The sequence below is a fragment of the Thalassophryne amazonica genome, chromosome 7, assembly GCF_902500255.1.
Source record: "Thalassophryne amazonica chromosome 7, fThaAma1.1, whole genome shotgun sequence".
Lineage (NCBI taxonomy): Eukaryota > Metazoa > Chordata > Actinopteri > Batrachoidiformes > Batrachoididae > Thalassophryne > Thalassophryne amazonica.
The window spans coordinates 58,886,070-58,909,893 of record NC_047109.1 but is presented as its reverse complement, the minus strand read 5'-3'; the positions used below and the strand labels follow the sequence as shown (position 1 = coordinate 58,909,893).

General features: G+C 40.0%; 1 protein-coding gene and 1 long non-coding RNA gene across 2 annotated transcripts in view; both read left to right on the top strand.

Annotated features, from left to right (window-relative positions):
- LOC117514004 (raftlin-like) overlaps positions 1–23,824 on the top strand; it is a 365,659-nt gene that overhangs the window by 191,016 nt on the left and 150,819 nt on the right. The window lies entirely within an intron of this gene.
- On the top strand, positions 4,672–23,123 carry LOC117514005. Its single transcript, XR_004561766.1, has 3 exons — positions 4,672–4,682; positions 4,781–4,783; positions 23,026–23,123. It is a non-coding gene; the product is annotated as an uncharacterized LOC117514005 (long non-coding RNA).

Here is a 23,824-nt window from a genome sequence, read left to right as displayed (position 1 = left end):
GCATGGCCCAAGCAGAGGGTCACCCCTTTGAGTCTGGTCTGCTTGAGTTTTTCCTTACCACTTTTGCTCTGGGGGTTAATAAGGTTGGACCATACTTGTGTGACGCGCCTTGAGGCAACTCTGTTGTGATTTGGCGCTATATACAGTAGTGTTCAGAATAATAGTCATGCTATGTGACTAAAAACGTACATATTGAGTGCTGTACATACTCATACTTTTCATGTCCATACTTTTCAGTTGGCCAACATTTCTAAAAATCCTTTTTTTATTGGTCATACATAATATTCTAATGTTCTGACATACTCAATTTTGGGATTTTCATTAGTTGTCAGTTATAATCATCAAAATATTATCCTAATTATATGACCAGCACCTGTACTCACATTAGGCCTGGTTTCCTTGGAACATGCCTGAGTGCAGCTATCCTCTCTCCCCATTTCCCTGTGCTCATATGCACCATACAGTAGTGTTCAGAATAATAGTTGTGCTATGTGACTAAAAAGATTAATCCAGGTTGTGAGTATTTCTTATTGTTACATGGGAACAAGGTACCAGTAGATTCAGTAGATTCTCACAAATCCAACAAGACCAAGCATTCATGATATGCACACTCTTAAGGCTATGACATTGGGCTATTAGTAAAAAAAAAAAAAAAAGTAGAAAAGGGGGTGTTCACAATAATAGTAGTGTGGCATTCAGTCAGTGACTTCGTCAATTTTGTGGAACAAACAGGTGTGAATCAGGTGTCCCCTATTTAAGGATGAAGCCAGCACCTGTTGAACATGCTTTTCTCTTTGAAAGCCTGAGGAAAATGGGACGTTCAAGACATTGTTCAGAAGAACAGTGTAGTTTGATTAAAAGTTGATTGGAGAGGGGAAAACTCCAACTGCTAGATATATATATATACTATATATATAATATATAATTATTAACATCGCTTGCTCGCTCTGTACAGGAATATCAGACCTCTGTGTTTTTTTCGTGCTTACACCTCGGTCTGATATTTTCCTGTACAGACCTCGTGTTCAGTTGTTATTATCAAAACACTAGAGATAAAATAAAACTAAAGCTCTTATTTTGAAATCCAGCCTAAAACAAGCAGATGAACACATTTTTTGATTATGATGATTGATTGTCAAGGATGTGGCTCATTGGGATAAGGAGTTACCAACATGTAGACCTGCATTTGATTCCCGGTCAGCCTACCTGTCTGAAGACATTTCATCCTCACTGTTCCACTCCACCCAGCTGTACGAGGTCTTTCCATAAAGTATCGTACCTTTTTTTTTTTAAACTATATGGATTTGATTCATATGTTTTCACGTCAGACAAGCTTGAACCTTCATGCGCATGCGTGAGTTTTTCCACGCCTGTCGGTGACGTCATTCGCCTGTGAGCACGCCTTGTGGAAGGAGTGGTCCCCCCCGTCGTCGGATTTTCATTGTCTGGAAATGGCGGAATGATTTGGGTTTTTTTTCCATCAGATTTTTTTCAGAAGCTGTTAGAGACTGGCAGCTGGAAACCATTCGAAAAATTTATCTGGCTTTCCGTGAAAATTTTACGGGCTTCACAGAGAATAAGGACTGTTAGTACAGCTTTAAGGATGGCCCACAATGGCGCTCGGCGCGCCGTGCTCCGAGCCGCGACGACAGGCACAAACCACCGGATCATTTCTAAATGGATGGCTGTGTGGAGCTGGGACCGTCGTGTGCACTTTCTCTGGTTATCACAAGAGCTGGACATCAACCATTTTCTGGCAGATTTCACTTGTAACAAGAGATTTTGTCATGGAAAGCCGCGCGAGGCTTTGTGCGCCATGACCGATTCGCTGTTCGAGCGAGACACAGAACGTCGCCGTTTCGGCATGCCAGAGGACAAGTTCTGACATGGCCAGCTCTCCACAATTTCTCTTATAACTCACTCGACTGGTAAGCATTGAAAGCCGAGATAGACATGTCCAAACTTGTCGTCTGACACGCCGAAATGGAGGTGTTCCCTTGTCTCGCTTCCAAAGCGAATCGGTCGTGACGTGCGAAGTCTCTGCACAGCTTTCCATGACAAAATCTCTTGTTAAAAGTGAAATCTGCCGGAAAATGGCTGATGTCCAGCTCTTGTGATAACCAGAGAAAGAGCACATGACGGTCTCGTATCCACAGAGCCATCAGCTCAGAAATGGTCCGGTGGTTTGTGCCGCGTCGTCGCAGCTAGGAGAGCGGTGCACCGAGCGTCCTTAAAGGGGTCCTTAAAGCTGTACTAACAGACCTTATTCTCTGTGAAGCCCGTAAAATTTTCACAGAAAGCCAGATAAATTTTTCGAATGGTTTCCAGGTGCCAGTCTCTAACAGCTTCTGAAAAAATTCTGATGGAAAAAAAACCCAATCATTCCGCCATTTCCAGACAATGAAAATCTGACGACGGGGCGGGACCACTCCTTCCACAAGGCGTGCTCACAGGCGAATGACGTCACCGACAGGCGTGGAAAAACTCACGCATGCGCACGAGGGCTCAAGCTTGTCTGACGTGAAAACATATGAATCAAATCCATATAGTTAAAAAAAAATAAAAGGTACGATACTTTATGAACAGACCTCGTAAATGGTTACTGGCCTTGGATGGGAAAATTACCTACGTTGGGTTGGTTGTAAACTCTAATCGCAGAGGAATGCTGGAGCTCTGACAGAGTGACCATCTGGTTCTTGGTCACCTCCCTGACTAAGGACCTTCTCCCCTTATTGCTCAGTTTAGACCAATGGTCCTCATAGCCAATATATGTAGGACTTACTTAGTCTGCTGCTACATTTAATAAAAGTGTGTTTTGCAATGCTACTACATTTCTTTGGTGATTTTACATCTTTGTTTAATAGCTCTGTTTAGAATGTAGTAATGATACACACACAGATTTTTTTTTTTGTGCTTTGAGCTGTCGAGGGCCTGAAAGAGGAAAGGATCCCCCAAAACACATTGATATTGAATAAAGAGCACAGACACAAAGTAACATCAACAGTATCAGCTCTAAGTTGGAGCATGAATCCTTCTTGTGTAATTTCTCTCTGACTGCATTCCTATAGCACTTTTTCCCACCTGAAACAGTTGCACAAAGTGCTTTACAATAATGCCTCACATTCACCCCGCACACACTGAGGTCAGTTTGCTGCCATGGCAAGGTGCTCAGCTGCACACTGGGAGCAATAGGACATTTCCCAAGGGACCTTCAAGATTTTTCAGTCTGACAGGAATTTGAATTCTGGACACTGTGGCCTCAAGCACACTGCTTTAATCTAAAAACCATCATCTGCCCCTAGTTCAAAATTAGCATACTTCCACAAGTGTCTGTATATTGTTGCAATAAGCATTTATTTTAGCTTCATCTCTGGGTATGTCAGTCAGAAAAGATCAACTTGTCCTGATGATAAATTTCAAAGGGTTTGACTGATTCAGGTGATCCTGAATGTCAGCCACATGTCCAAACACAGACTTTTAGCTCACTGTGCAACACTTTAAAACAACATTGTTGTGTCAGAATCACACTCTGCCTTTGTTGAGAGGCAAAGAGGCCACACCAGCTCACAAGGCTGGTTTCAGTCTTGACCTGGATGTGTGACCAGACTAGAGGCAGTTTCCTCCACCTCATTGGATAATCCCTGCAAAAGACAGATCCTATGAATTTGCTACCCAGTGAGCTATCAGTTTCAAATAAAGCAGCAGAATGGAGATGTACTGACGAGAAGGATGCAGTTTTGGCACACTACAGTCTGACAGATTCAAAACATGAAAATGTCAGTTTTGTCACATTAGGCTTTGTGATTAATGCAGATTTGCCCGACATGTGGGCCTCCCCTGATGGATCTGTGACATGTGACTGCTGCGGCTCTGGAGTCGTGGAGATTAAGTGCTAATTTTGTCAGACAAGATCACTTTAGTAAGACGTTGAACTACTGTAGTGGTGAACTGAAGCTCTCACATGTGAGTTATCATCAAGTTCACGCACATATTTTCTTGTATAATTAATAAATAAAAAAACCTATAGTGATTTTGTTGTGTGGATTGAAAATGATGTGCACGATGTGTATAACGCAGAAGAAGAACTCTGGTAGCTTAACACAGAAATGAAAAATAAGGAAATCCTATAAGAAATTAATGGGAACCTTTATTCCCGTGCAGTTGTTATCCCAACAACACCTTCAGCACAGACGTCTGTCCCTGTGGTTGGTTGTGTTGTCACCTAGTGCCATGGTTCCTACACTGCAAAAACTGTCCCTCTCAAAATAAGACAATAATCCAAAATTAGCAAATGTCTCGAAATTGAATAGTCAAAATGTGCCTTAAAACTAGACAGATTTCTTATTTTAAGATTAGCCTTTGTCTTAAAATATGGAAAACAATCTTGTTCCTTTGCTTGGATGATTTGAAATCCATTGCCTTTCCTTATTACTGGTTAAATACAGCTTGATATTATCTGGAAAAACTTATTAAGAAAAAGTGAGATACATTTCCCCAAATACGACATTTTTTCTTGCTGCTTGACAAGATAATTTTTCTATTTAGACAAAAAATAAGTCTAATTTTCTTTTTCTTTTTTTTTTTACTTTCTTAGGTATCAGTTTTTGCAGTGTTAAACTTTGGCACCCCCCTTTCCCCGAAGGAGGGGGGGGGGGGGCAAAGCACAGTGTCACAGAGGGAGCGTGCTGGACCCATAACCCAGAGGTCGATGGATCAAAACCTCTGCGATATATTTGGCAGCAAGGTGGATTAGTGGTTAGAACTGGTGCATCACAGCAAGAAGGTCGTGGGATCAGATCCTGCCCTTTCTGTGTGGAATTTATTTGTTCTCCCCATGTCTGTGTGGGTTTCCTCTGGGCACTCCGGTTTATGGTTAAAATTTTAACCATAAGCTAAAACTGTATGCCTCTGGATAGCTTGGGTGATATTGCCAGCGTATCAGTATGGGCTCAAAAGTAATGAGTTTTTTTTTTCTTTTCTGTGACCAGTTCTCCTTTGTAGAGGTGGGTGATACCGTGAATTTTGGTATTGATTTGCTCAGTATTGCCGATATCGATACCGATACTTTTTCCTATTTAAACTTCATAGATCCAAAGGATCCAAAAGACAGCAAACATTGTACGTGACAACAAAATACTTTATTATCACAATCAACATTTTTGTTTAAAAAATATCACTCACCACAACTTAAAATTTCCCGAGGTAGAGGGCTGACAAACCACAATACAAGGGTGCTCTGCTCCATGTTGTGTGACACAGCGCAGCGCTGCTCTTACAGAGAGCAGACTTTGAAGGATTTGCGTGCGCAGCAGTCAGTGTCTGTGGGAGAGAAAAAAGCTTGAGTATCGATCTTTTTACACGAGGATTGTTCAATATCAATACCAGCGATGGTATCGATAATATCGATATTAGGATCGATCCGCCCACCTCTACTCCTTTGCCGGCAGAGGATAGAGTGTTTTTTTTAAGAACCATCTCTCCTCTGTTTGCAGAGGATAGAACTGCACATCTACTACAAAACATTTAACAGACAGGTACTCAACTGATTTTAGACTTAATAGATGTTTGTAACTGTTAAGCTTTGTTCACCACGCATACAAAAATATGTTAGCGGTTTAAAAATTATCAGCTCAAAACTTATTGGAAGATAATTGGTCCAATGATGGTTTTCAAAGTTATCTGAAAAGCTAATCCGATGATGAAAACATTAGTTTTTATAATTAGCGGTTAGTGGAACTGTGCCCACCACTGGTTGTATGTACACTATATGTGCAATGACAATAAAGTTTCTATTCTGAAGATCATCTGGGAGTGCTCAATGTTTTGTCTGCTCTGAGGTTCTCAAAATTAAAAGTAATCAATAAGAAAAGAGGAAAAAATGTAGCTAATCACTTTATTGGGGGGGGGGGGGCGTGATGTGTGCAAGATGGGGAGAGGGAGCTCAGCCTTTCTTTGGGACGGGGAGCTCTGAAGAAAAAAGTTGGGAATCAGTGATCTAGTGAAAAATGTTCAGCCTCATGCATCAGAAAACACTGCACATGATTCTGGTAGCAAAAACCTGATTTGCATTTGCAGGAAGCTGCACAATGCTGACAGTGATCGAGTGGTTGGTTTGACACTCAGGCTACATTTCAGGTGCATCAACATAAAACAAGCACCTGCCAAGAATTAAAATTGCTACAGACTGCGGCAGGACAACTACCTGTGTTCTGCTCCGTTCAGAAAAACAGCAAATAAAATGAACTGTTGAGACACAGTAGAGTGTATACATGCTGTCAGTACAACAGCAGTTGTCATCGGCCATAGTATACAGTCAGGTACAGAAGTATTCGGACAGTCACACAATATTTGTTTTCTGCGTCTGTACACCATCACAATGGAGTTGAAATTACACAATTAAGTGCTTGTAATGTGGTTCATTTTATTTCAAGGGGTTTACATTAAATATGGCATGAGTTATGTATTTAGGCCATTTTTATATATTGTTCCTCCATTTTCATAGCCCATAAGTAAAAGGGACAAACTAAATACATAAAGATTACTCTTTAATAAAAATCATCACTACTGAAGGAAATGACCAAGACATCCAGATATCTCTGAAAGAGGTCTGGGGGCTTTGATTGGAGAAACGTTGCAAAGTGTAAGCTTTGTCTTGAGCACCACCAGACACAGCTTAATCAATCAATCAATCAATCAATCAAATTTTTTTTTATATAGCGCCAAATCACAACAAACAGTTGCCCCAAGGCGCTTTATATTGTAAGGCAAGGCCATACAATAATGATGTAAAACCCCAACGGTCAAAACGACCCCCTGTGAGCAAGCACTTGGCTACAGTGGGAAGGAAAAACTCCCTTTTAACAGGAAGAAACCTCCAGCAGAACCAGGCTCAGGGAGGGGCAGTCTTCTGCTGGGACTGGTTGGGGCTGAGGGAGAGAACCAGGAAAAAGACATGCTGTGGAGGGGAGCAGAGATCGATCACTAATGATTAAATGCAGAGTGGTGCATACAGAGCAAAAAGAGAAAGAAACAGTGCATCATGGGAACCCCCCAGCAGTCTACGTCTATAGCAGCATAACTAAGGGATGGTTCAGGGTCACCTGATCCAGCCCTAACTATAAGCTTTAGCAAAAAGGAAAGTTTTAAGCCTAATCTTAAAAGTAGAGAGGGTGTCTGTCTCCCTGATCTGAATTGGGAGCTGGTTCCACAGGAGAGGAGCCTGAAAGCTGAAGGCTCTGCCTCCCATTCTACTCTTACAAACCCTAGGAACTACAAGTAAGCCTGCAGTCTGAGAGCGAAGCGCTCTATTGGGGTGATATGGTACTACGAGGTCCCTAAGATAAGATGGGACCTGATTATTCAAAACCTTATAAGTAAGAAGAAGAATTTTAAATTCTATTCTAGAATTAACAGGAAGCCAATGAAGAGAGGCCAATATGGGTGAGATATGCTCTCTCCTTCTAGTCCCCGTCAGCACTCTAGCTGCAGCATTTTGAATTAACTGAAGGCTTTTTAGGGAACTTTTAGGACAACCTGATAATAATGAATTACAATAGTCCAGCCTAGAGGAAATAAATGCATGAATTAGTTTTTCAGCATCACTCTGAGACAAGACCTTTCTGATTTTAGAGATATTGCGTAAATGCAAAAAAGCAGTCCTACATATTTGTTTAATATGCGCTTTGAATGACATATCCTGATCAAAAATGACTCCAAGATTTCTCACAGTATTACTAGAGGTCAGGGTAATGCCATCCAGAGTAAGGATCTGGTTAGACACCATGTTTCTAAGATTTTATGGGGCCAAGAACAATAACTTCAGTTTTATCTGAGTTTAAAAGCAGGAAATTAGAGGTCATCCATGTCTTTATGTCTGTAAGACAATCCTGCAGTTTAGCTAATTGGTGTGTGTCCTCTGGCTTCATGGATAGATAAAGCTGGGTATCATCTGCGTAACAATGAAAATTTAAGCAATACCGTCTAATAATACTGCCTAAGGGAAGCATATATAAAGTGAATAAAATTGGTCCTAGCACAGAACCTTGTGGAACTCCATAATTAACTTTAGTCTGTGAAGAAGATTCCCCATTTACATGAACAAATTGTAATCTATTAGACAAATATGATTCAAACCACCGCAGCGCAGTACCTTTAATGCCTTTTATGGCATGCTCTAATCTCTGTAATAAAATTTTATGGTCAACAGTATCAAAAGCAGCACTGAGGTCTAACAGAACAAGCACAGAGATGAGTCCACTGTCCGAGGCCATAAGAAGATCATTTGTAACCTTCACTAATGCTGTTTCTGTACTATGATGAATTCTAAAACCTGACTGAAACTCTTCAAATAGACCATTCCTCTGCAGATGATCAGTTAGCTGTTTTACAACTACCCTTTCAAGAATTTTTGAGAGAAAAGGAAGGTTGGAGATTGGCCTATAATTAGCTAAGATAGCTGGGTCAAGTGATGGCTTTTTAAGTAATGGTTTAATTACTGCCACCTTAAAAGCCTGTGGTACATAGCCAACTAACAAAGATAGATTGATCATATTTAAGATCGAAGCATTAAATAATGGTAGGGCTTCCTTGAGCAGCCTGGTAGGAATGGGGTCTAATAAACATGTTGATGGTTTGGATGAAGTAACTAATGAAAATAACTCAGACAGAACAATCGGAGAGAAAGAGTCTAACCAAATACCGGCATCACTGAAAGCAGCCAAAGATAATGATACGTCTTTGGGATGGTTATGAGTAATTTTTTCTCTAATAGTTAAAATTTTGTTAGCAAAGAAAGTCATGAACTCATTACTAGTTAAAGATAATGGAATACTCAGCTCAATAGAGCTCTGACTCTTTGTCAGCCTGGCTACAGTGCTGAAAAGAAACCTGGGGTTGTTCTTATTTTCTTCAATTAGTGATGAGTAGAAAGATGTCCTAGCTTTACGGAGGGCTTTTTTATAGAGCAACAGACTCTTTTTCCAGGCTAAGTGAAGATCTTCTAAATTAGTGAGACGCCATTTCCTCTCCAACTTACGGGTTATCTGCTTTAAGCTACGAGTTTGAGAGTTATACCATGGAGTCAGACACTTCTGATTTAAAGCTCTCTTTTTCAGAGGAGCTACAGCATCCAAAGTTGTCTTCAATGAGGATGTAAAACTATTGATGAGATACTCTATCTCCCTTACAGAGTTTAGGTAGCTACTCTGCACTGTGTTGTTATATGGCATTAGAGAACATAAAGAAGGAATCATATCCTTAAACCTAGTTACAGCGCTTTCTGAAAGACTTCTAGTGTAATGAAACTTATTCCCTACTGCTGGGTAGTTCATCAGAGTAAATGTAAATGTTATTAAAAAATGATCAGACAGAAGGGAGTTTTCAGGGAATACTGTTAAGTCTTCTATTTCCATACCATAAGTCAGAACAAGATCTAAGATATGATTAAAGTGGTGGGTGGACTCATTTACTTTTTGAGCAAAGCCAATAGAGTCTAATAATAGATTAAATGCAGTGTTGAGGCTGTCATTCTCAGCATCTGTGTGGATGTTAAAATCGCCCACTATAATTATCTTATCTGAGCTAAGCACTAAGTCAGACAAAAGGTCTGAAAATTCACAGAGAAACTCACAGTAACGACCAGGTGGACGATAGATAATAACAAATAAAACTGGTTTTTGGGACTTCCAATTTGGATGGACAAGACTAAGAGACAAGCTTTCAAATGAATTAAAGCTCTGTCTGGGTTTTTGATTAATTAATAAGCTGGAATGGAAGATTGCTGCTAATCCACCGCCCCGGCCCGTGCTACGAGCATTCTGACAGTTAGTGTGACTCGGGGGTGTTGACTCATTTAAACTAACATATTCATCCTGCTGTAACCAGGTTTCTGTTAGGCAGAATAAATCAATATGTTGATCAATTATTATATCATTTACCAACAGGGACTTAGAAGAGAGAGACCTAATGTTTAATAGACCACATTTAACTGTTTTAGTCTGTGGTGCAGTAGAAGGTGCTATATTATTTTTTCTTTTTGAATTTTTATGCTTAAATAGATTTTTGCTGGTTATTGGTAGTCTGGGAGCAGGCACCGTCTCTACGGGGATGGGGTAATGAGGGGATGGCAGGGGGAGAGAAGCTGCAGAGAGGTGTGTAAGACTACAACTCTGCTTCCTGGTCCCAACCCTGGATAGTCACGGTTTGGAGGATTTAAGAAAATTAGCCAGATTTCTAGAAATGAGAGCTGCTCCATCCAAAGTGGGATGGATGCCGTCTCTCCTAACAAGACCAGGTTTTCCCCAGAAGCTTTGCCAATTATCTATGAAGCCCACCTCATTTTTTGGACACCACTCAGACAGCCAGCAATCAAGGAGAACATGCGGCTAAACATGTCACTCCCGGTCTGATTGGGGAGGGGCCCAGAGAAAACTACAGAGTCCGACATTGTTTTGCAAAGTTACACACCGATTTAATGTTAATTTTAGTGACCTCCGATTGGCGTAACCGGGTGTCATTACTGCCGACGTGAATTACAATCTTACCAAATTACGCTTAGCCTTAACCAGCAGTTTCAAATTTCCTTCACTTTTCCCCCCGGAAGACAAATTGACTATGGTTGCTGGTGTCGCTAACTTCACATTTCTCAAAACAGAGTCGCCAATAACCAGAGTTTGATCCTCGGCGGGTGGGTCGTCGAGTGGGGAAAAACGGTTAGAAATGTGAACGGGTTGGCGGTGTACACGGGGCTTCTGTTTAGGGCTACGCTTCCTCCTCACAGTCACCCAGTCAGCCTGCTTTCCCGGCTGCTCGGGATCTGCCAGAGGGGAACTAACGGCGGCTAAGCTACCTTGGTCCGCACCGACTACAGGGGCCTGGCTAGCTGTAGAATTTTCCACGGTGCGGAGCCGAGTCTCCAATTCGCCCAGCCTGGCCTCCAAAGCTACGAATAAGCTACACTTATTACAAGTACCATTACTGCTAAAGGAGGCCGAGGAATAACTAAACATTTCACACCCAGAGCAGAAAAGTGCGGGAGAGACAGGAGAAGCCGCCATGCTAAATCGGCTAAGAGCTAGTAGCTACGCTAAGCTAGCGGATTCCTAAAAACACGCAAAGTGAATAATGTGTAAATAATTTAGAGGTGATTCAGCAGAATGAGTGCTTTAGTTAAGGCACGTAAAGATTACACTGGGAAACAAATCGTAATCTAGATAACTAGATCAATCTAACTGCGCAGATTAAACAGCTAACAGATACAGAAAAACACCGCTGTGCTCCGGAACAGGAAGTGATACAATACCGCAGTGAGAGCCAACCACCAGTAGAGGCAAGCAAGCTTAATGCTTAATGCCAGCTTAATGTTTCTCCTTTGTCTGCAGAGGATTGAGATGCTTTTTATACAAGCGGCTCTCTTCTGTTTGCCAAGGTTATAGCTGTGCGTCGGTAAAATCTTTTAACAGGTGAGTGCTAAACTAATTTTAAAAAGGCTTGTCGCTGTTCAGCTTTATCAGTTTAAAAGTTATCGGACAAAGATTAATCGGAAGATAATTGGTCCAATAATGGTTTTTAAAGTTATCTAAAAAAGGATTCATCCTTCATCCACTTCATCCTCCTATGAAGTGCTTCCCTTGTGTTTTCTGCTGCACATCATTTATTTTTAGCATGCACAAGCACACTGAGTACCAGTTATGTGCATGCCTGCTTATAAACATGTCTTAATTGTTTAATTTCAACCCCATTGTGGTGTACAGATGCAAATTACAACTAGGACTGCAAGCAGTCATATACGGGCCCTCGTTCCGCGTGACCGCCTACCCAGGCCAACGCGTCCCCTTGTGAACAGATGTGGGCATGTGCGTACAGGGGCAACCACTCAGCCCACAGTTCAAATTTCAAGCAAATCACACAATGCATGAAGGAGTTATGACATGTTGATGGTTCATCCACTAGGAGGCACTTAGAGCACAAACTGAGGGGGCAGGTGTGTTGAGGGCCCAACTGTCATCACACATGTGAAGTTTCAAGTCAGTCAGGCAAAGCATGGCGTTATCATGACTTGATGTTCCATGGCGAAGGGCCAAAATGGCGGCGCCATAGTGGCCACACCTTTCGACATGGAGAAAAGCTTTCGATAACTTTTGATCAGTATCATCTGTGGATACTGTGAAAGAAATTTTAAGTACATTGGACAAAATCCCTAGGATGAGTTCATTCAAATACAATGTGTGGAAATCACGCCAAAATGAGAAGAAAATTCAAAATGGCAGACTTCCTGTTTGGAGTAGAAACATGGTGCAAGAGACTTTTTTGTACGTCTATGCAAGTCACACATGTGTACCAATTTTCATCTCCCTACTCTAAAAAAACCCCTATGGGGAGGGGTTTTTGAAAGATTCAAGGGAGCGCTATTGAGGCATTTTGACCCAATCATGGGCAAAGCCCCTATGAATTGTAAGAGGTTGTCGTGCTTGACGTGTGTATCAATTTTCATGACGATACAACAAAATTAAAGCCATCAAAAGGAAGAATGTAATTTCATGGCGAAGGGTTGATATTCGGCACGCCGCCACACGGACGCCATTACTGGTAACTTCACGGTGATCATCACCTACGTTTACCAACTTGTTCTGCATGTTTTAGAAGTGGAATGAAGTTGATTGGGTTAACTATGCGACATCAGGACCTGTTTAAGTATAATGTTCCATGGCGAAGGGTCAAAATGGCAGCGCCATAGCGGCCACACCCTTCGACATAAAGAAAAGCTTTCGATAACTTTTGATCAGTATCATCTCTGGATGATCTGGAAGAAATTTGAAGTGCATTGGACAAAATCCCTAGGAGGAGTTCATTCAAATACAACGTGTGGAAATCACGCCAAAATGACCAGAAAATTCAAAATGGCTAACTTCCTGTTTGGAGTAGGCACATGGTGCAAGAGACTTTTTTGTGCGTCTATGCACGTCACACATGTGTACCAATTTTCATCTCCCTACTCTAAAAAACCCCCTATGGGGAGGATTTTTTGAAAGATTCAAGGGGGTGCTATTGAGGCATTTTGCCCCACCCATGGGCGACACCCCTATGAATTGTAAGAGGTTGTCATGCTTGACCTGTGTATCAATTTTCAAGATGATGTGACAAAATTAAAGCTTACAAAAGGAAGAACGTAATTTCATGGCGAAGGGGCGATATTCTGCACGCCGCCACACGGACGCCGTTACTTGTAACTTCATGGCGTTCATCGCCTACGTTCACCAACTTGTTCTGCATGTTTTAGAAGTGGAATGAAGTTGATTGGGTTAACTATGTGACATCAGGACCTGTTAAAGTAAAAATAGGACATTTCCTGTTACCACCGGGGGGCGCTATGGCATCATTTATTTTTAGCATGCACAAGCACACTGAGTACCAGTTATGCACATGCCTGCTTATAAACATGTCTTAATTGTTTCATTTCAACCCCATTGTGGTATACAGATGCAAATTACAAAAATAGTGTCAGCGTCTGAGTGGTTTGCAACAAACTGAGCCTTAAGTTGTTAAAGAGGAAGAAGAAGTAGTACATTCTTTGTTTCGGTTAAACATCATCACTCAGATTGAACAAATTCACAGATTAATCAGACAACAATGAACACTAACATCTTATTGAGTATTTGAGTTTCTTTAGACATACTTAGCAGCTAGTCAGTTGTTAGTCAACTGCAGAAATTTGAAGACTCCAAACATGAGTGATGCAGCTGATCCTTTGTAGCTGAAGAAGAGGAAATGGGCCCAGGTGCCTCCACTGGCGCTCTCAGCTCAGGTGAGTCATCTGGAAAAATGGCTGCCATTCAAGCATATTGAATTGCAAAGAATCCTATCATGTGGATCGCTTTGGGTGATCTTGGTTTTTGTCTAAGAAAATGTCACTCCTGTACAGGCCCCGACTCCCATTGGGCCAGTGCTTATCCCCAGATATCATCTTGTGACATGGATGAGAGTCTGACTTGCCCAAAATGGGATGCTGGTCCATCACAGGATACCTTCCCAGCCAAGGCTGATACCCTACAACTGCATAGACCAGGATGATGCAGATGAAGAGTCTTGTACTAGAAGACAAAAAGCTTGCACGACTGGCAATCAAACCCAGATCTACAGATCAGTCGTCACACTCCTATCCTGCAGACCCACCTACTCTACTGTTAACTGGCTCCATACACAGCCTGCTTGGAAGGCAGCATTTTTGACATGCCAAAGTAGTGCTGCTCGAGTTGGGAATGAGCTTGTGGAGTGCCATATTTGGATTCCACATGGTTAAAATATTGTGATTTGAGTCTGTGTAGGCTCTCAGTTGTCCAGGTGGTTTCCATAGTAGAGAAGCTTGAATCTTCGACTGTACTGGGTTGCTTGACGTGAGGATGTTTCGCTTCAAATCACAGAAGCTTCCTCAGCTAAAATTCTTGCTCTGGTAGTCTGACTTCTGTCTTGACTCCTGTAGAGAAGAATAAACCAGAAGCCAACAAAAGCTGGAGTTTTTAACCTAACCAGACCCCTCCTACCGAGAGGCTGACTGCTATAGGCTAGTGACTAAACAGTAGCTCTAATTAGCACCTATTGTGCACTCTCCTAATGATGGGATGGAAGCCTCCCCTGATGGCTCCCTTGACAACTCTCCTGATGACGTGAATGACTCATTACCATGAACAAAAGACTGAAACTGCTTAGACCTGAGTACCCCATTGTAAACAGGGGACAAAGCGTGTCTGAGACCCGCCCCCCGGTTAAGGCTGGGTTTCAACTGTTTTACAAAGAATGCTTCCTTGACACCTCTCTTGTGTGGTTAGTTACTAACCACACGTTTGAGGACAAGGAAGTTAAAATCTTAGCCAGAGAGAAGAAATGGTTTGAGAGAGGTGATCGCCAAATATATCAATGAAAATGTCATATCTTGAGAACTGCTGCACCTAGAGACTTGAAATTTGGCTCCAAACGTTGCTTGACCCCAAGTTTATATTCAACTTCTATAGTAACAATAAGCCTATCTTGTGTTTTTTAAGAGTAATTGACAAGAAACCTAATTTCAGTACATATGTTACGATCAATTGTAACAAACTAAATCTATGTAGTTTTTATTTCAGGAACATCAGTTGAGTATAATCATCACATGTAAAGAATGACATGGCCACAATGAACTAATTATAAGCAATAGAGTGGTTTTCTACATCAACAGCACATATACGACACTCGTTACATGAAATTTTCAAACGCTCCGTCCATATGGGTTTTTGGAACCAAATGACCCAAAAATTATACTGTTATGGTTTATTCCATGTATATTTCCATATTCCATGCAAAAATTTATAGAGTTCAAGAATTTTTGAAATAACACCCCTCCCTACCATGAGCAAGCACTACAAGAAGTTGTTATCCCTCTGAATGTTGGAAGCAGCAGTGATTCTCCCATCGTATCGAAACAAATTACGTTTTCTTCCCATGTCAAACTCTGCGAAGTGTTTCACAGTGGTTGAAGAGTCAATTGAGACACCAACTCCCAAAAGAGAATCAGTTGCAGGCAGGAGGACTACCTATGTTCTCAGATGCCCAATACCATTTTAAGTGTTATTTTCAAAATTATTTGTGTATTTCCCCTCAATATTGGTGTTGCATCACTACATACAGATGGTGCCACAGTGTTGGTGTCACAGTGGTCCTCTTGGTTTCTTAGTATATTTAGTGACAATTTGAAGGATTTGTCCACAATTGCAAAAAGTACTATTTAAAAATAAGCAATTCAGTTTTAGCTGATTTTCCACATTGTTTGTTTCACCTTACACACAAAGGTTACTTGATACAATAGGACACTGATGACAGTGAAGCTCATTTGTATGTGTTATACAAAAGCAGCGATACAGAGAGCTTAATTAATTTTAAAAAGGTGATCAGACAGAAGCAGTTTGACCTATTTTGTTTTGAAAATGTGAAAAGAATTTCAAGAAAATTAATTCCTTAATTGCTATGCATTTTACATCCACCATTTTCATTAAGTTAAGAAAAAGACTTAACAGAACACACTAACACTACATGCAGGCAGCCCTTGATAAAGGAAATTAATTTTAATAAATACAGGCCAGGGCCCTAAGGCATTCTTTTTTCGGGGGGCCCTGTTTTCCTCCTTAACTCTCTGAGAATAAGAACACTCTTACTGAAAATGGATGTTGCCATTAAAATTATCCTATGTATGGCAACAAGCATGATTTCCTTTTACCATAAAAATACACATCAAACTAAAGCACCATGCTCATACACCTCAAAAAAAAAAAAAAAAACCATCCAGGGTGTTGTTGGTTTTTATGTTACATGAATGTAAAGTCTAAACATGTAGATTCTAGAATATAGAATCAAGTTATTATTGGTGTGAACACATTCAAAATCAGGTAGGTTTTAACCATACATGAAACAAACTAAAATTTAACTTGCTCAGTGAACATAATAAAATTTCGGGAAAGTATTGTCCACCCAAATAAAATGTGGTAATGTAGCCAGAAACAAGTTTTGCTGAGTGGACCTAAATGTAAATTGTTGGGTCAACATGATGAATTTGCATTACTGTTACAACATAATTACCATAGGTCCAGACCAACTAGTTTTGTAATAAGGTAAACACAAAAACAGTAAGTCCCTTGGCAGCTCGCTGTTTGTGCTCGGGATCGCCACAGCAAATCCAAGTGGCTCTGCATAAATTGTGCTGATCCAACACAGCAAAGTTAAGTTGACTATTTTAAAGTATTTGTAATGATTTACAGGGCAGGGGTGGTGGCCAAGTGCTTAGTACACTTGGTTTAAGTACAACTGGTTCCCAGTTCAAACCCCACCCCTGCCACATTTCTCGATGTAATGTGAATTTACGTCAGGAAGGGCATCTGGTGTAAAACCTATGCCAATTCAACTGCAGATCCACATCGGATTTGCTGTGGCGACCCCGAGTGCAAAACAGGGAGCAGCCAAAGGTCTTACTTTTTATTTTTGTTACATTTACCTTACAAATCTAGTTTGGCCTGAACCATGGTAATTAGTTAACAGTAACGCAAAATTCATCATATTGAACCCAACAAATTTACTCTTAGGTCACTTAGCAAATTGTTCTAGCTAGGTTAACACATTTTACCTGGGGGGAAATACTTTCTCTAAGCAGTTTTTTTTTGTTTTTTTTTTATTTTTGAGGTTGAGGCACAATCCTCCACCACAGACTAGTTTCCAATTCCCACAAAGTTTAATCTTGGAAAAAATTTCAAGGTCAAAGTCCTGTAGAAGTGGGTTTTCATAACCTAAAATATAATACAAAATATAGATCAAAAGGCTTTTCAATGTTACAATCAAATATTCGCTAAATCCGCAATACGGATCAGATGCAGATCAAACTTAGTCAATTCAATGAGAGTGCCATTCTCACAAATCAATGACTGAGGCACTTTTGATTGAGGATGTAATGCAAAATGTTCACCAAATGGGATTTTCATATTAATCCAAATGTCCACAAAATCCACATCCGGAGCAGATCCAGATCAAACTTTGTCAGGTGATAGTGAGTGCCAGTCTGCACCTCACCTTCAAATATGAGTGCAATTAGGTGCATGTTTGATTAAGATATATGTAAATATATATATATAATGGGGTTTTCAATGGTAAATTTAAATTTTCACAAAATCTGTGAAACTTTGTCAGTCGATAAAGAATACCATCCTACATAATGCTCTCAAGTATGAAAGACTTTGATCTTTTTTTGACAGAATTATGAATTTTTGAAATTTGTTCATGTTAACCCCTTAATACCTGAATTTATATAGCTGTATATAAAAAAATGTTTTTGTGTGTGTTTTTGCCTTAAGTAGATGGTAAATAATGTTGAGATTATTAATTCACTTTTGCACAAAAAATAAATAGTAATTTTGGTATGTTGGTAATAATTTATGTTATAATGTTATAATAATAATAATGGTATGCTGCAAATTTGCGACAACAGGCATACTGCTCAATTTGGTATGTTGCATATTTGAGTCAAATATTGTAGCCTATATGCAACAATAGGTGTTAAGGGGTAAAGCTAGGGTTTTTTTTTTTCCAATTTTCCACAATTTCCTCCTTACTTTCCCTTTGACCTAGGACCTTGAAAATTTAATCCATTCTTCCTATCAGGATAGGAATCTTCAGAAAAATCATAGCGATGTATGAAAAAAATTGTGGCTTCCAGGCTGTTCACAAACAACAAACTAGGCAAACTAAGTTGTAAATGGATGGTCGTAATTAACTAAACTGTATTGATGCAAGGAAATAAACTTGTTTGATCTCTCTCTCTCTCTCTCTCTCTCTCTCTCTCACACACCACACACACACACACACACACACACACACACACACACACACACACACACACACCACACACACACACACACACACACACACACACACACCACACACACACACACAAAGAGAACCATAAGAAAAAGGCTTTCTCATGCTTTACCACAGGCAGTGTAATAATTACCTTACAGTTTGTGATCATAGGAAGATACATAATTTTGACATTTGGGGATGGTCATTGCTGTAGTTCAGTGTTTTGATGCAGTGATTTAATACACCCTAAAATATCACAGTCTGTTTGGTTTTGGTGTGATCACATTTGATCTGGTGAGGAGGATGCCCATGCTTCACCTGGCTGCTGCAGAATAGATGGTTACTTTGGGGGGGGGGGGGGTTTCCCCTGGGTGGTTGCCATCCCAGTACATAATGGTATTTTGTGTACAACTCTATAATTTGAAGTTTCACTAAAAAGCTATCAAGCATTTTGATAAAATAAGTGGTACAGGAGTCATACATGGTGTAAATGCTGAATGAGAGGACCCCAATGCAGAGAATCAGAATGATGGTGGGAACAAGCTGGTTTGTTGCCGCCAAAGGGAATGTTAATAACAGCTTGTAATCAGACAACAGGCTTGGTCATAATGCAGGCACACAGGTGACCAAACCAACAGGTAACAGTCCTTCTGAGGAAGTAGCAGAGGGGTTACCAAAAAAACAAGCAGTCGGTCAGCGCCTAAAGATTACTCATACTAAGGGAACAAATCCAAGGCAGCAGGCAAAAACTCAGGAACTCAGAATAGCTGCAAAGGTCTGTAACAGAGATGCAAAAACATTGGGGATATAATGCAAGAGAGCAGGATGAATGTAGACAATCTGGCAATGAGGGAACGCTACAATAAAGGCAAACAATAAACAATAAAACAGGGCTATGTAGGGACACATAAAACCGGAAGGCCAGAAACAGGAAGTTAAGCCGCACAAAACACACTAAGAAGAAATGTCAAAATAAAAGAATGGACTAGATAACACAGAGAATAACAATAAAACATGGAGCATGAAAGTAAATGCCAAAATGTGACCTGTGATACATTGTCATTGTGCAGTCAGAAATGTTGGCTGAATGAATTTTGTGAGGATTTTTGTATGAGTAAGTAAATAAAAATAAGACATTAAGAGAGTTAAAGCTACAAACATTCATTGGCAAGTATTGTATATGCTGGTTTGTGGGATTTTTAAATGGTTGTAAAAATGCTTGTGCAATCTACAGACTGTGTTCCTCTGAACAGTTCACCTCAGATTCTTTACAGAAGACAATGTTGTTTTCTGACAAACCTTTCCTGTAATTCCTTCACGACTGAACATAAACATTACATTTCTGCTGCTAATCTACATTGACATTTTAGTCATTTAGCTAATACTCTCACCCACAGCGACAGAGCAATAACTGCAGAAAACCAATAATACAAGCAGCAGAGTGTGGAGTGTAATAATATGAGATGTTTCTGCTGCGAGTACAGAGTCATTATGTAAGAAAAATGACAGGAAACACAACAAATAGATAGAAAAGTCAGTTGCAGAAGATCCTGGTCATTCAGAGCATGCACTGCTGCTAAATAACATCCTTAGAATTTTGCTTAGGGACCAACATTTCTTACAGTGCTGAAGAATAATTAGTGTCACTCCTGTTGCAATATATATTCAACTGCACAGATCTGGATCCTTCTCTGAGACGGCATTAAATTTCACCTATTGATGACATGACAAACAGGTTTAGGATCAATGCATAACTTATACAGATGTTTGTTTTTTCTTTTCAAAATGTCATGAATAAAAAATAAAAGTTTTGCCTTGCAAGAATTAAGTCCTATATAGGTCCTGGTGCTGCCATTTAGCCTTGGATTTTGCAGTGTTATGAAGATGGGAGGGTATGACTCCTCCTGGATGGGACACCAGTTTAACACAGGTTACTTCAGTAGTCAACGCTGGCAACCATTTACAGCTGAGTGGACTGGGACAAGTCAGATGAAGTGTTTTGTCCAAGAACACAGACAAGAAGTGCAATTGGGAAACAAATCAGAGTCTCCATATTGGTTGGCAGCTCCTTATCCTACTGAGCTATTTGCTCTATTCAAATTCAGATTATTTTTTTATTGTACCCTTGAGTAAATTGCACCAAGAGAAAAAAAAATTAATCTGTATCTGGATCCAGTGAAACATCGACATTTAATAGATTCTTCATTTTCATTAAATTGATTGATAAGCAAGAACCTTTTGAATAATCTGGCTAAAATGCAAACAAACCCCTGTGATCCCATAAATTGTATGTCTTCAATAAGGATTAAGATTTCATTAAAAGGGGGTGAAACAGGGATTTTTATGGATTTTTTTTTTTTTATGAAATACGATGAAACTTTTCTTAACCTTATGGGAGAATTAGGTTCAAAGTAAGCAATCGAAGTAATCAGTGTGTATTGATTGGTCAAGGTTGTAGTGGTATCAATACACAAGGTACTTTTATTTTCTTCCAGGCTCATGTTGAACTGTTTGCAGTTTTCTTCCATGGATGAAAGTTTGTTGGGTTTTTTTTTTTTTTTCCAACATTAGCTGCTATGCCACAGTTCAAAATGGGGATTGTCTGAAACAATACGTCCCTTCAGCTGCTACCTTGTTTTCACTCGGGCGTCACCACAGCAGATGCATGTTGATTTGGCACACATTTTATGCCAGATGCCCTTACTGACGCAACTCACATTACATGGAGAAATGTGGCAGGGTGGGGTTTGAACTAGGAACCTTCTGCATTGAAACTAAGCACACTAACACTTGGCCACTACCCCTGCTCGCTAAAATAATACATATATACAAGCTTATTCGAGATAGAACAGAGAAACTGCCTGTTGAATCTTAATTCTGTTAAATTTTATTGTAATTTTTGTTCAAACTGCGTGGCTCATTTGGATAAAGTACCACTGTGGAGATTAGGATGCATTAGCGAGAAAACGTCCCTCCTTTTAATTTGGCACATCACCAGACATAAAATGTAAATTATGGAGAAAAATGGTTTCCATTTAGGCTTGGGGTCATCACAGCAGATTTGATAAGGATTTGCATGTTGATTTAATACAACTTTGATGCTAGGGGCCCTTCTTGATCCAACACCACATGAGGGAGAATGGACACACGTGATCTTGAACCAGGAATGCTCTGATGGATTAACCACTTGCTCAACACTGTATTCTAAATGAGAGAGAGGGAGAAAGAGAGAAATAAATAAACAAATCTGGGTCCTGTATCACATTGCACAGAAAAGCTAAAGTCATTCCTATGACACAAGATTATGAATATCCACACTCAGCATATTGTACAGGAAATCTGTCTGGAGTAGGCATGTTCTCAAACTGTGAGTGACCATGCAAAAAAGAGTTCAATGAGGAAAACGACCAAGACAGCAACTCTCAAGGAATTATAAGCCTCCGTGGCTGTAAACTGGAGAAACTGTGCATCATGTGACTTTTGATTATTGCATTAATGATTTATGTGGACTACAGCAGAGAAGGATATTCTTCAAAAGAATTTCAGCTACAGTTTATCAGAATGCATATGGGAGACTCAAGCCTATATTTGACCACTTTTCATGTATTAAAATGACTATTACATTGGTTGGGGAAAAAAAACTGACATTTGTGCAGTGTTGGATTGGATGTAAGCTTGGGCACGCAATGTTTTAGCAGTTGGATTATGTCAAAGCTCATTTTCTTCCCTTAAGAAGCTGTACAAAAAAGCAATTAAGATACTTGATCGAAAGCCTCAGTCTTATCATACTTGCCCACTGTTTGAGAAATATAAATTTTTTACTTTTGAAATTTTAAAAAATTAAAAAAATAATTGTCTGGTGTATCGGGTACTGAATGGGCTTGTACCACCACCTCTTAATGAATTTATTTAAAAAAGGAATAGTGAGACTAGTACTCGGGCCACAGTGTGGGGGGATTGTTTGGTACAGTTTTGACAGTCTACATTTGCACAAAATGTGCTTTGTATCAAGGGTTGTTCCAGTTGGAATGCTCTACCAATTATAGTTAGAGAAAGCAACACGTATGTTTTATTTAAGAGGGGACTTAAAGAATGGCTCCTTGGTCAGCAAAACTGTGAACATTAGTTGTGATTTTAGATGAAGAAGAGTATACAGAGGAGTGTGTATTTTTTTATGATCAGCACTTTAACATTTAGGCACTTTAGCAGTAGTGTTGATTTTGTGTTATTTTGTTTGTGTTGTCATGTTAATTTGTTTATTGTAGTGTTTGTCTTGTAATGTGTTATGTTGTGTTGTACTGTATTGTATTATATTGTATTCTTTGTATGGGTCATGTATGTTTTGTGTTGGTGGTAATTTTACCCCATGGGACTGCGGATGGAAAATAGCCTTGAGCTAAATCTGGCATATTTACAGTACTTGTTTTCTGTTCATTAATATGCACTGTCCCATTCAAATAAATTCATAAATGAAATGAAATGAAAGAGAAAAATATTTTGTTGTGGTATCAAGCAGAGGAATGTGGAAAGAAAGACAGATGGTAGTGGATTTTGCAAAAAGCATGGCAATATTAGACAATGAGGAGCACAGGGTTGTGTGTAAGAGGGGAGGAAGGTGCACAGAGGTGGATGACATTCTATGCAGAACATACGGAGCTGGAAAGGATGTGCAGCACAATAGGGTGATAAAGGATGTAGATGGTGATGTGCTCACAAGTGAGGAAAGTGTGTTGAGAAGGTGGAGGGATTATTTTGAGGAGACATTCCAGTGGAGGCATGGAAATGTTTAGAAGAGATGTCAGTGAAGTTTTTAACCATATTGTTTTGTAAAGTCTTGTAAAGTGTGAGGATGCATCGGTAGTGGAGAAGATGTGCGCTGGTTCTGAATTTTTAGAATAAGGGTAATGTGCAGATCACTACAGAGGCATAAAGGTGATCAGCCACAGCATGTAGTTATAGGAAAGTGTAGTGGAAGCTAAACTTAGAAAAGAGGGAACAATCTGCATGCAGCAATATGGTCTCATCCTGAGAAAGAGCACTACGATGCAATGTTTGCTCTGAGAATGCTGATGAAGTATAGAGAAGGCTAGTTCCAGTGTATATTTTTGGATTTAGTGAAAGCTTATGGCAGGATGCCAAGAGAAAAGTTGTGGTATTGTATGAGGAAGTCTGGAGTGGCATAAAGGTATGTTCCAGTGGTGTAGGATATGTGCAAAGACAGTATGACAGCCGTTACATGTGCAGTAAAAATGGAAGATTCATTCAAGGTGGAGGTGGGATTATACCAAGGATCAGCTCTGAGTCCTTTCTTGTTCACAGTCGCGATGGTCATGTTGATGGATGAGATCAGATGTGAGTCTCCATCGACTATGATGTTTGTTGATGACATCATGATCTGTAGTGAGAGTAGACAGTGGGTTGAGATTAGCTTGGAGACCTGGAGATATGCTCTGGA